Genomic DNA, 10,643 nt, shown 5'->3' with positions numbered 1-10,643 from the left:
ATATGGTTTTCGGATCATTATGTAAGGGGGAGTGGTTTTCATGTGAGATAAGTATTGACTAAGGGGGAGTGATACATATCACCATAGTATTGTTGCCGAAATTGTGATACAATTGAACTTTGATGTTGTGTAACAATACTATGTGTTGATGGTGGTTTTTAGTTCAGGGTTAAATTTGTAAAACCTTGCATTTATGTGCCGTCACTCTGCAAAAAACGGAGTCATGCAAAAGTGATGAGTGTTCAAACTCTCCGCTGACGCATTTATTGAGCCATTCAATATATTTGCATGAAATTTATCCAGACTGGTGCATGTAGCAATAATCCCAGATACTCTGTAAATTTTCGCTCCTTGTCTATATTATTTATTAATATAAGACCCACTGAGTAATTTCCTGTGCTATGTTCCCCGGCAGAACCCTTAATATTAGTATGGCATGACGAATTTGTGTTCACTCGCAGCAGAGTAGCACGAATTTCCAAGTATCAAGGTTAAGGTCCTTGCATAAAGTACTCAATCGGAAATCATACTGCTCTCTGGTAATAAAGAATTCTGTGTCAACACATAGAATTCAATCAATTTTGTGATAACTCACAAGATTCATTAACCCGACTAATTTGCAAAATTAGGATTTTGTGCCCTGCGCAGTATATTAGACCCCATTGGTCGAAATTATGCTTAGGAAACTAAGCAATTGATCCGCCGTGGATTAGTAGGTACAAAGTCCTATCCAAAATGATAAATCAAAGAATAAAGGAGCCGCGAAGTAGGAGCAGCAACGAAAGAAGGTGCGTCCATAGGCCAGCCGGCGCCACTTGCAAGTGGCCACACCTCATGCTACCCAACCGACCCTTATTCCCTGCCGACCTATCATGTCGCTTTAAACCTGCTACACTCCCATGAGTTGTGGCTGGGCCCATACTTGCCGGCCCTATTCCCCATCGACCAATCAGGTCGCGTTAAATCTTCCACGCGCACCAGAAGTGTGGCCACGCCCGTGCTTGGTTCCCCCTATTTTTATTGACCAATCAGGTTGCTCTAAACCTGCTACAATATTAAAAGAAGCGGAATTGCGTCAAGTGGTCACCATGCGAAATTGGCTTCCCAAAGACCGCGCCAACATACCAATGGCATGCCAAACGCGCATGCCAAACGTGCTACCTTGCCGCAGTAGCACGCCAAACGCGCCAACGCGCCATGAATAGCGCACCTACGTGCCAACCCATTTTCTGTTCGTGGCCAATGCCATAACGGACTTCAACGTGGTTACTCTAGCCATAAGCACGATCTTGATTTAGTGGCGATAGAAGAAACTCTAATTTCCGGTCGTGGCACAAACTATGCCACTTCGGGCCCTACAACATGCCACGAGTCGTGCGGACTTAGGAAACCCTAATAAAGGCGCCATACCATAGCCATTCGTGGAAATACTTTCTCATGTGGCCATTTCCACATGATCTCCTGGCTATGGTTCCTTTGGCGTGGCTATGGCTTCGTTTGCACAAAACGTCGATGTACCACGGTCACATGCCGCATGCCGTATGCGTTAATTAGGGTTTCGCATGCCAAACCCTAATTTAGGCAAAGTTGCTACGCCAACCAAGCCAATAATGTTCCACAGAACATTGGGATTGATATGGATACTGGAACTGATGCTTCCACACCACATTTGAGTCCAACACCAATGTGCCAAATCTGATGACCATGGCTATGCCAGGCGCCACTTGCACCATCGTGCCGCTGGCATGCACAGACCATGCCACTGGCATGTGCTAAAAGCGCCACTACACTATTGGCATGTGCCAATGGCGCCACTATGTTATTGTCAGGCACAAACAGGCTGTAGCCATAATCAATGGCCGCCCTTTCTCATAAGATGCAATCTTGGCCGTCCAAATTCGCCATGGAATTGAAAGGCCTGTGGAAAGTTTTAGGCGACCAGCCAAGACAAGCCAAATAGCACCACATGCTATTTTCCTGTGGCAAGTCTCTTGACTTTGACTTGCCACACGTAGCAGACTGCTACATATTTTCCACGAAAACACTCGAGACATCAAACATGTCACAAACTGGGGGATACTCATCAGAGTATTGGTCTGGCGGTTTGCAGCGTGCGGCGTGCAACACGACCATTATAAGAAAGTGTCAGGAAAAAGGGAAGTTAGTGGTGGCAAGAAGTAATGGGTGTAAACAAACCCGTTTTCTTCATCGTGGTAACGTGGTTTCTGGCGGTTACACATTGCTCCACTCTTCCTTCACTCAGTCATTCCCACTTCTTATGAAACCAGGGTGCATTCAATTATGACTTGTACAAATAGGTTTCACCTATTTCCACCAAACAACAGGTTTTGGTGAGAACAACAACACGATATCCATAAAAATACCAAAGAACTGATAGCTTTCATTCCGCAACCCAGTTCCAAATTCTGATACAAGTAATAAATAGCCACACCTTCAGAATTAACCATTCTGGTCTCAACACCTTCTTCGCTTCCCTCCCTAAGACCAACCCTTCTCCTTCACTTAGTGACCGAAGCAAAACTGGAATGACATTTTTTGGTTTAGTCTAGGATTGTACAGATTGATCTCTCGAATATAAAGTACTCCTGTGCAGTGCATTTGTTTTAGGTTTAGATTTGTTTCTTATCCACACACCCAAATTTACCAAAACCAGCAGAAACAGGTTTTACCCATAAACAATTGGAGACCACAGTGGGAGGTTAAATCTCTCGGTTGCAAATTCAACTTTCAGTTTCATTTCCATCCCAATTGGTCTTAGGCCTAGTTCAATCATTTAACTAAAACCCATTTTACGATCAAAATCCCAGCTTCCCAGATGTATCCGAGTCGTTCAAACCTCTCATGAACCATGTCAGGCATGATAAAAATGCTAGAGGATATGGCTGCAAATCAAGTTGATATTATTGGATGACAAAATGAGACGCTTCGTATCCTGAAGGACGTCCATTCTTTGGCCAAGGAATGTAATTCTACCGACGAAGGTGCAGATGGATCACGTAGCCATTCCGTACAAAAACAGAAGAAAAACATCCAATTGGATTTTTACAACGGCAAAGAGCCAAGACAGTTTCACAAGACCAAGGAAGGAGACTTTCCAGGTGCATTGCAGTGTCTGCAGGACAAAGATAAGGAGTCGGCCATGAAGCCTTGTTGGAAAACATATATCTCCAAATCCTCGCGGAGGTTCAAAGAGTCGTCCAACAGTCTGCATCCATGACCGCTTTACTTAGGAGAGAAGCACCTGGGGAGGGGGAAATCTGCCAAGACGCTGGCGGAAGCGAACAATATCCAGCTCAGTCACCTCGTGTTGCTGCCACTGACGTGGACTTCTCAAGAGAAGTTGCCCTTCAAAAATATGGTGGATGAAAGTGATCCGCTCATGAATCAATGATCGCCCAAGCGACGGTCCCACCTTCGAAAAGAGCTTTATACCGACGCCTGCCAGAGCTCTCACCACAGCGACCACCGATGCAAGAAAAGTCAGACCCAGAATATCCATACTTCCCATTGCCCATCAGAAGAGTTCTGGAGTTTCTGGAGATTTGGGTACGAGAAGGGGTGGTAGAACTACCCCCAGCATGGCATCCACCAACTGATCAAGAGATGCTAGATCCAAGATATTATCATTACCACAGATTTATCCATCATCCTACCAGTAAGTGCAACGCTCTGAAGCGCATTATTCATGGGAATTGCGCTTGGAAACTAGAGATTCTCCGCCTTATCGCGAATCAACGTAAATATATTTCACGGACGATAACTGGGGACTTATCGCGGCTAGGAAGACGTCACTCATAAAACCCGGATTCACGCCCTGAAGATTCAGTTTTATCAAAATAACTTAAAGCGAGTAAGTTTTGTCAGACGATGTTTACACAATTTTCCGTTTCGAATTTATTAAAGGTGTGTACAGGCATCAATTTCACATTGACAATAGAAACCGATAACCCAGTTGTCCCGAAATTTCATATTATTACATATTTTTCCATTTTCATGCAACATTCACGGTTTCACAAATTTCATGGAATAATTGTGCTACTCACTGTTATAATCAAAGTGCCATTATTTCAATAATAGTTCATTCCAAAATAATCCAAAACTCTCATAGGAAGCAGACACCTGTCAATCCAAAAACCAGAAAATCAAACTATAAATTAGGCGTTTCTGTTGCCATTCAAAAAAAAAAAACATAATCAAAGGGAGTTCGAAAGACAGAAGATATTCAAGGGAAATCATCCAACAATGGCTTGTTCTTCTTGGAGAAAGCATCTTCGCGCTTTGAAAAGCCGCCTGTTTCAGCTTCAACTCCTGAGACAATATTTCGATTTCTGCTTCCTGTTGATTGATTACATCCGCGGAGGGACCTTCGATCGCTTAATCCTGCAACTTTTGGATCTCGGAAAAACCATCACATAATCAGGAGACGTTGAACTCAAAGCCTACGCACATATCCCGGTGAAACTTCCATCTTGAGACTACATCTTCATAAACGGTATGGCCAGTCACGTTGCACATGTCGTGAATCGAAGATAAAGCTTCTTACACACGCTTGACCAGCACAAATCGGCTAGTGATCTTTTTGGTTGTGGCAATATGTCCATACCTTTCCCATATCTTGGTATACAACGCCGCATACTTAATTGGTACACTGAAACCTCCAATCAGCACGTGATCTTCATAAGGAGCCAAGAATGGAGGGATGAAAGCGGCGCCCGCAGCTGAATCTGCAGCCAACAAGGGTTCCTTGGCAACAATTGCGCCATCAGTCGCGTAAGTATTTTCCATCATTCGAGACACATCAACATCTTCATGACGATCAACCTCCATCTCCAAATTGCCAGCGGGTACGAATTTCATGATTGGAGACGAAATTATATATTCACTGTGACGAGTCTCCATCTCAGGGTTATCTCCAGGAATAGTTTCCTTATATAACATCACGGATTGAATATTTATTCAAGATAAAAAAAAATGTGTAGAAAGCTCACCGACTCATTTGTGAACCCGCTGGAGGAAGACTCAACACTACTTTCAGAAGTGCTTATATCATCACTACTGGATTCCGAGCTTTTCTTCCCTTCGGATTCTTCTTCACCTTAAATAGACTCATTGTCGTCAGATCCTTCCTCAAGAGGCGCCATCTTTTGGCTGCGTGCAAGCCTGGCAAAAGCGTTTGTTTTGTCGAGTCCCTAAGCGAAAAAAAAATGTTCAGCGACGAAACAAAAGATTTATGCAATTCGGCCAAGTCAATAAGGAGGTCATGCTTACTCGTGTGCTGGAAGAACTGAAGGTCACAAGAGTTTTCAAACCCGACCGAAAGCCGCCTGCACGATTTTTCGACCTTCGCTCTCTTTTCTGGGGACTGTCCACGTCTGGGATGGAAGATTTTCGCTTAATAGGAGGAGGATCCCTCAACAATGAGTGTTCCGCTAAAACCTTAGAGGAAGGCTTGCCGCGTGGATTTGTCACGATATCCTGCACGAATTGATGAATAGAAAGGAACTCCTCCTGCGAAAATACATTATATTTGGAGGTCGTTGCCGGATTTCGTTCTGAGAGCAGGAAAGGAAGGCTTTTATTCGGTGCAAAGGAACTGGCGTCAAGAACGACTGGAAATAATTCTTCTGGAGACATTAGCTGACGACGGAATGGTCAAATCCCTCAATAGATCCTCAATATGCCGAGCAGCCCTGTCAATATTATAAGGAACCTCCTCAATAGATCCTCTGAAAAAAATATGGCACATATCGGGGTATGCAGCTTTGCATGAACACAATCTCTCCAATGCTCATATTCTTTTCAGTAGAATGCAAAGTCGTGCCCGGCGTAGAAGCAAAAGTGTTCGGCTGAATTATGGATACATGGACTGGAGCCCAGGGACGAAAGTTAATCGCATACGCGTTGTCAAGGAAATCAATAAGCTTTGAGCCAGGTTTTGGGCGTTTATTCAACCAACGAAGTATCCTTGAGCCGTCGTATGAGTCAGGAAATGAAGTTATCGGTTTAGGAGCATAATTTTTGGAATGCTCCCACAACCACGTTTGGAGAAAGGCGACACGAACATACGAGTCTACTTTCATGTATCCATTATAAGCATACATGTCTGCAGCCAGATGATCCAGATGGGTGTACAAGGAGCCAAGAAACAAGCTACTTATAGGAAGAGCAACGCCTTTCGCCAATTTGATAGCAAATTTGATGAGCTCATGTCTTATCTAATTTTGGCCAGAGCCATCATCAAAATTATCTCTGGATAGCCACATAGCTAAAAATTCCGCAACATGGTGTGTACTATCCAGCACCTGATCCGAATCTGGCTCGTCCGGGAACCATTCAGACACCCACCAGTTGTAGAAGCACTTTTCCTCATAATTCTTCCGAACGTATCCTTCTGATTTCATGGAGAGGACGACATGCATCTTTCTTCTTCAGAAGATAAAGTGACGTCAAGGTTCCCTGTTATTGGAAGGTTCAACAAAATGGCTACACTTTCCAAAGAAATGGTCATTTCACCCCACCTACATATGGTCGTGCGAGTATCCGGACACCATCTATAGATAAAAGTGATCAAGCCCGCAGTGTCTTTCCTGATCTGGAATGTTGCAGACGCCATGACAACATTTATGATTTGTGCCCCAATCATATTGGCCTTCACATGGTCTTTGCTTACCATGAATTTCATCCATTTATCAAAGGAACGCAGTGGACTATGACAGATCTTGAAATCAATGGAAGAAGCAGGATATTCTTTCTTCTGGAGGCAAAATCGCATTACGCGCCCTGGACAGACTGATTCCACATCTCTTTCATTCTCTGAACCGGTCAGAAGAGTTGCCACATATTTGGGATGGGTCTTCTTAACTATGGAATACTTTGTAAAGAATTCATCGCCTGTGTTCGGCTTGGAGTTGTTAGTGTTTTTCAATGCGACGACATGACTGCTTTCAGGTGACATCTTAACGAAATCTCTTTATGCTGCTTTCGCTTTCAAAGTAACTACAACGGAGCAAAAACAGAAAAAGTTACTACTTTGGAGGAAACCGTGCACGATGACTTTGTCAGAATCAAGTACAATCAACGACGAGTCTTCCACGGAAAATTTTATTTGGCCACAAGTCATGGCGCGCATAGACAAAGGGAATGAGGACTGATACTCGTTTCAACAAGCCGTAATTTGCCGCGGGAAATATGCTCTTGGCCGAAATCGTGTTTGGCCGCGGGAAGTATGCCCTTGGACAAAATCGTGTCTTGCCGCGGGAAGTATGCACTTGGCTAAAACAAAAAAAAAAAACGTATCTTGCCGGGAATTATGCTCACGACTCCCTAAAAAGAAAAGGAAAACCCTAAAGATAGGTTTTATGGAAAAGAGATCGATGGCGGCCACCCGCCTATGCATGTTTACTTTGCATAATAATTGGCTTCGTTGTTGTTAATGTGGTGGCTAACATTACTACGATATTACTAGCAAGGAGGAATCATTCATATTGAAGTATTTCTACAAGTTTATGGAAGACATGCCTATGGCCAGGGTTTACACCAACATAAGAGAGCAAACGAAAAGGGAAGAAAAAGTTGGAACACATACCTGAAAGATGCTCGCCTGCCTTTCTGCTTTGCTAACACGGAGACGCGGAAACAAAGCCAACGATGCAAAAATAAAAAGGATGGGCAACACCTTTTATATACATAGCGCTTTTGGAGTTTGAGTAGAAGAAGGTTTCTTTTGGGCCATTCACAGAAGAAGGCAGCTGGGCCCGCGGAGTCAGCTCCCCACGGCCAAAGCCAGCAACGCCATCTCCATCTTTCCGCGACAAAGCCAGCAGCGCCATCCACCGTTCCACGGACCAAAGCCAGCAGCGTCATCTCCACTTTTCCACGACCTAGCCATCAGCGCCATCCACCGATTCCACGGACCAAGCCAGCAGCGCCGTTTCCGCCCGCTCCGTGGTCAAGTAAGTAGCGCCATCATCACCGTTCAGTGGCCAAGGTTGCAGCATCATCTTCACCGTTCCGTGGCCATGGTTGCAGCGTCATCATCATTGTTACGTGGTCAAAGTGGCAGCGCCAAGACCAGCATCCTATGGCCAAGCCGGGAGTACGCCAAGCCGCCAATACAAGGATCAAATATTCCTCATGCCTCCTGCCAAAGGTTAGTCGAATTTTTCCTGGAAATCTCTTCCTGACTTGCCCTTTTGATTTTTATCCTTGTCTGTCACCATCTCATGCTTACCCGCAACAATGCCACTGTTACGGGTTAAGCAGGGGACTTAATGTTGATGGTGGTTTTTAGTTCAGGGTTAAATTTGTAAAACCTTGCATTTATGTGTCGTCACTCTGCAAAGAAACGGAGCCATATAAAAGTGATGAGTGTTCAAACTCTCAACTGACGCATTATTGAGCCATTAGATATATTTGCATGAAATTTATCCAGACTGGTGCATATAGAAATAATCCCAGATACTCTGTAAATTTCTGCGTCTTGTCTATATTATTTATTAATATAAGACCCACTGAGTACTTTCCTATGCTATGTTCCCGACAGAACCCTTAATATTGGTATCGCATGACGAATTTGTGTTCACTCGCAGCAGAGTAGCATGAATTTCCAAGTATCAAGGTTAAGGTCCTTGCATAAACTACTCAATCGGAAAGCATACTGCTCTCTGGTAATAAATAATTTTGTGTCAACACATAGAATTCAATCAATTTTGTGATAAATCCCAAGATTCATTAACCCGACTAATTTGCAAAATTAGGGTTTTGCGCCCTGCGCGGTATATTAGACCCCGTTGGTCGAAATTATGCTTAGGCAACTAAGCAATTGATCCGCCTTGGATTAGTAGGTACAAAGTCCTACCCAAAATCAGAAATCAAAGAATAAAGGTGTTGCGGAGTAGGAGCAGCAACGAAAGAAGGTGTGGCCATAGGCCATCCAGCGCCACTTGCAAGTGGCCACACCTCATGCTACCCAACCGGCTCTTATTCCCTACCGACCAATCAGGTCGCTTTAAACCTGCCACACTCCCATGAGTTTTGGTTGGGCCCATACTTGCCGACCCTATTCGCCATCGACCAATCAGGTCGTGTTAAATCTTCCACGCGCACCAGAAGTGTATCCACGCCCGTGCTTGGCCGGCCCCCTCTTTTTATTGACCAATCAGGTTGCTCTAAACCTGCCACAATATTAAAAGAGGCGGAATTGCGTCAAGTGGTCACCATGCCAAATTGGCTTCCAAAAGACCGCACCAACATACCAATGGCATGCTAACGTCATGCCAAACATGCCAAACGTGCTACCTTGCCGCAGTAGCATGCCAAACGCGCCAACGCGCCATGAATAGCGCACCTACGTGCCAAACCACTTTATGTTCGTGGCCAACGCCATAACGGACCTCAACGTGGTGAATCTAACCATAAGCACGATCTTGCTTTAGTGGCGATGGACGAAACCCTAATTTCCGGTCATGGCATAAACTATGCCACTTCGGGTCCACAACATGCCACGAGCCGTGCGGACTTAGGAAACCCTAATAAAGGCGACATACCATAGCCACTCGTGGAAGTACTTGTTCCTGTGGACATTTCCACATGATGGCTGGCTATGGTTCCTTTGGCATGGCTCTGACATCGTTTGCACAAAAAGTCGATGTACCACGGTCACATGTCGCATGCCATATGCGCTAATTAGGGTTTCGCATGCCAAACCCTAATTTAGGAAAAGTTTTTACGCCAACCAAGCCAAATAATATTCCATAGAACATTGGGATTGATATGGCTACTGGAACTGATGTTGACACACCACATTTGAGTCCAACACCAATGTGCCAAATATGACGGCCTTGGCTACGCCAGGCGCCACTTGCACCATCGTGCTGCTGGCATGCGCAGACCATGCTGACCATGCCACCATGCCACTGGCATGTACTAAAAGCGCCACTACACTATTGGCATGTGCCAATGGCACCACTATGCTATTTTCAGTCACCAACAGGTTGTGGCCATAATCAATGGTCACCCTTTCTCATAAGATGCAATCTTAGCCGTCCAAATTCGCCATGGAATTGACAGGCCTGTGGAAAGTTTTAGGCGACTAGCCAAGACAAGCCAAATAGCACCACATGCTATTTTCCTGTGGAAAGTCTCTTGAGTTTGACTTGCCACACGTAGCAGACTGCTACACGTTTTCCACGAAAACGCTCGAGACGTCAAACATGTCACAAACTGGGGGATACTCATCAGAGTATTGGTCTGGCGGTTTGCAGCGTGCAACACGACCATTATAAGAAAGTGTCAGGAAACAAGGAAGTTAGTGGTGGCAAGAAGTAATGGGTGTAAACAAACCCGTTTTTTTCATCGTGGTAACGTGGTTTCTGGCGGTTACACATTGCTCCACTCTTCCATCACTCAGTCACTCACACTTCCTATGAAACCAGGGTGCGTTCAATTATGACTTTTATAAATAGGTTTCACCTATTTCCACCAAACAACAGGTTTTGGTGAGAACAACAACACAGTATCCAGAAAAATACCAAAGAACTGATAGCTTTCATTCCGCAACCCAGTTCCAAATTCTGATACAAGTCATAAATAGCCACACCTTCAGAATTAACCATTCTGGTCTC

The sequence above is a fragment of the Papaver somniferum genome, chromosome 8 (assembly GCF_003573695.1).
Source record: "Papaver somniferum cultivar HN1 chromosome 8, ASM357369v1, whole genome shotgun sequence".
Taxonomy (NCBI): Eukaryota; Viridiplantae; Streptophyta; class Magnoliopsida; order Ranunculales; family Papaveraceae; genus Papaver; species Papaver somniferum.
This window is presented reverse-complemented; position numbering follows the sequence as displayed.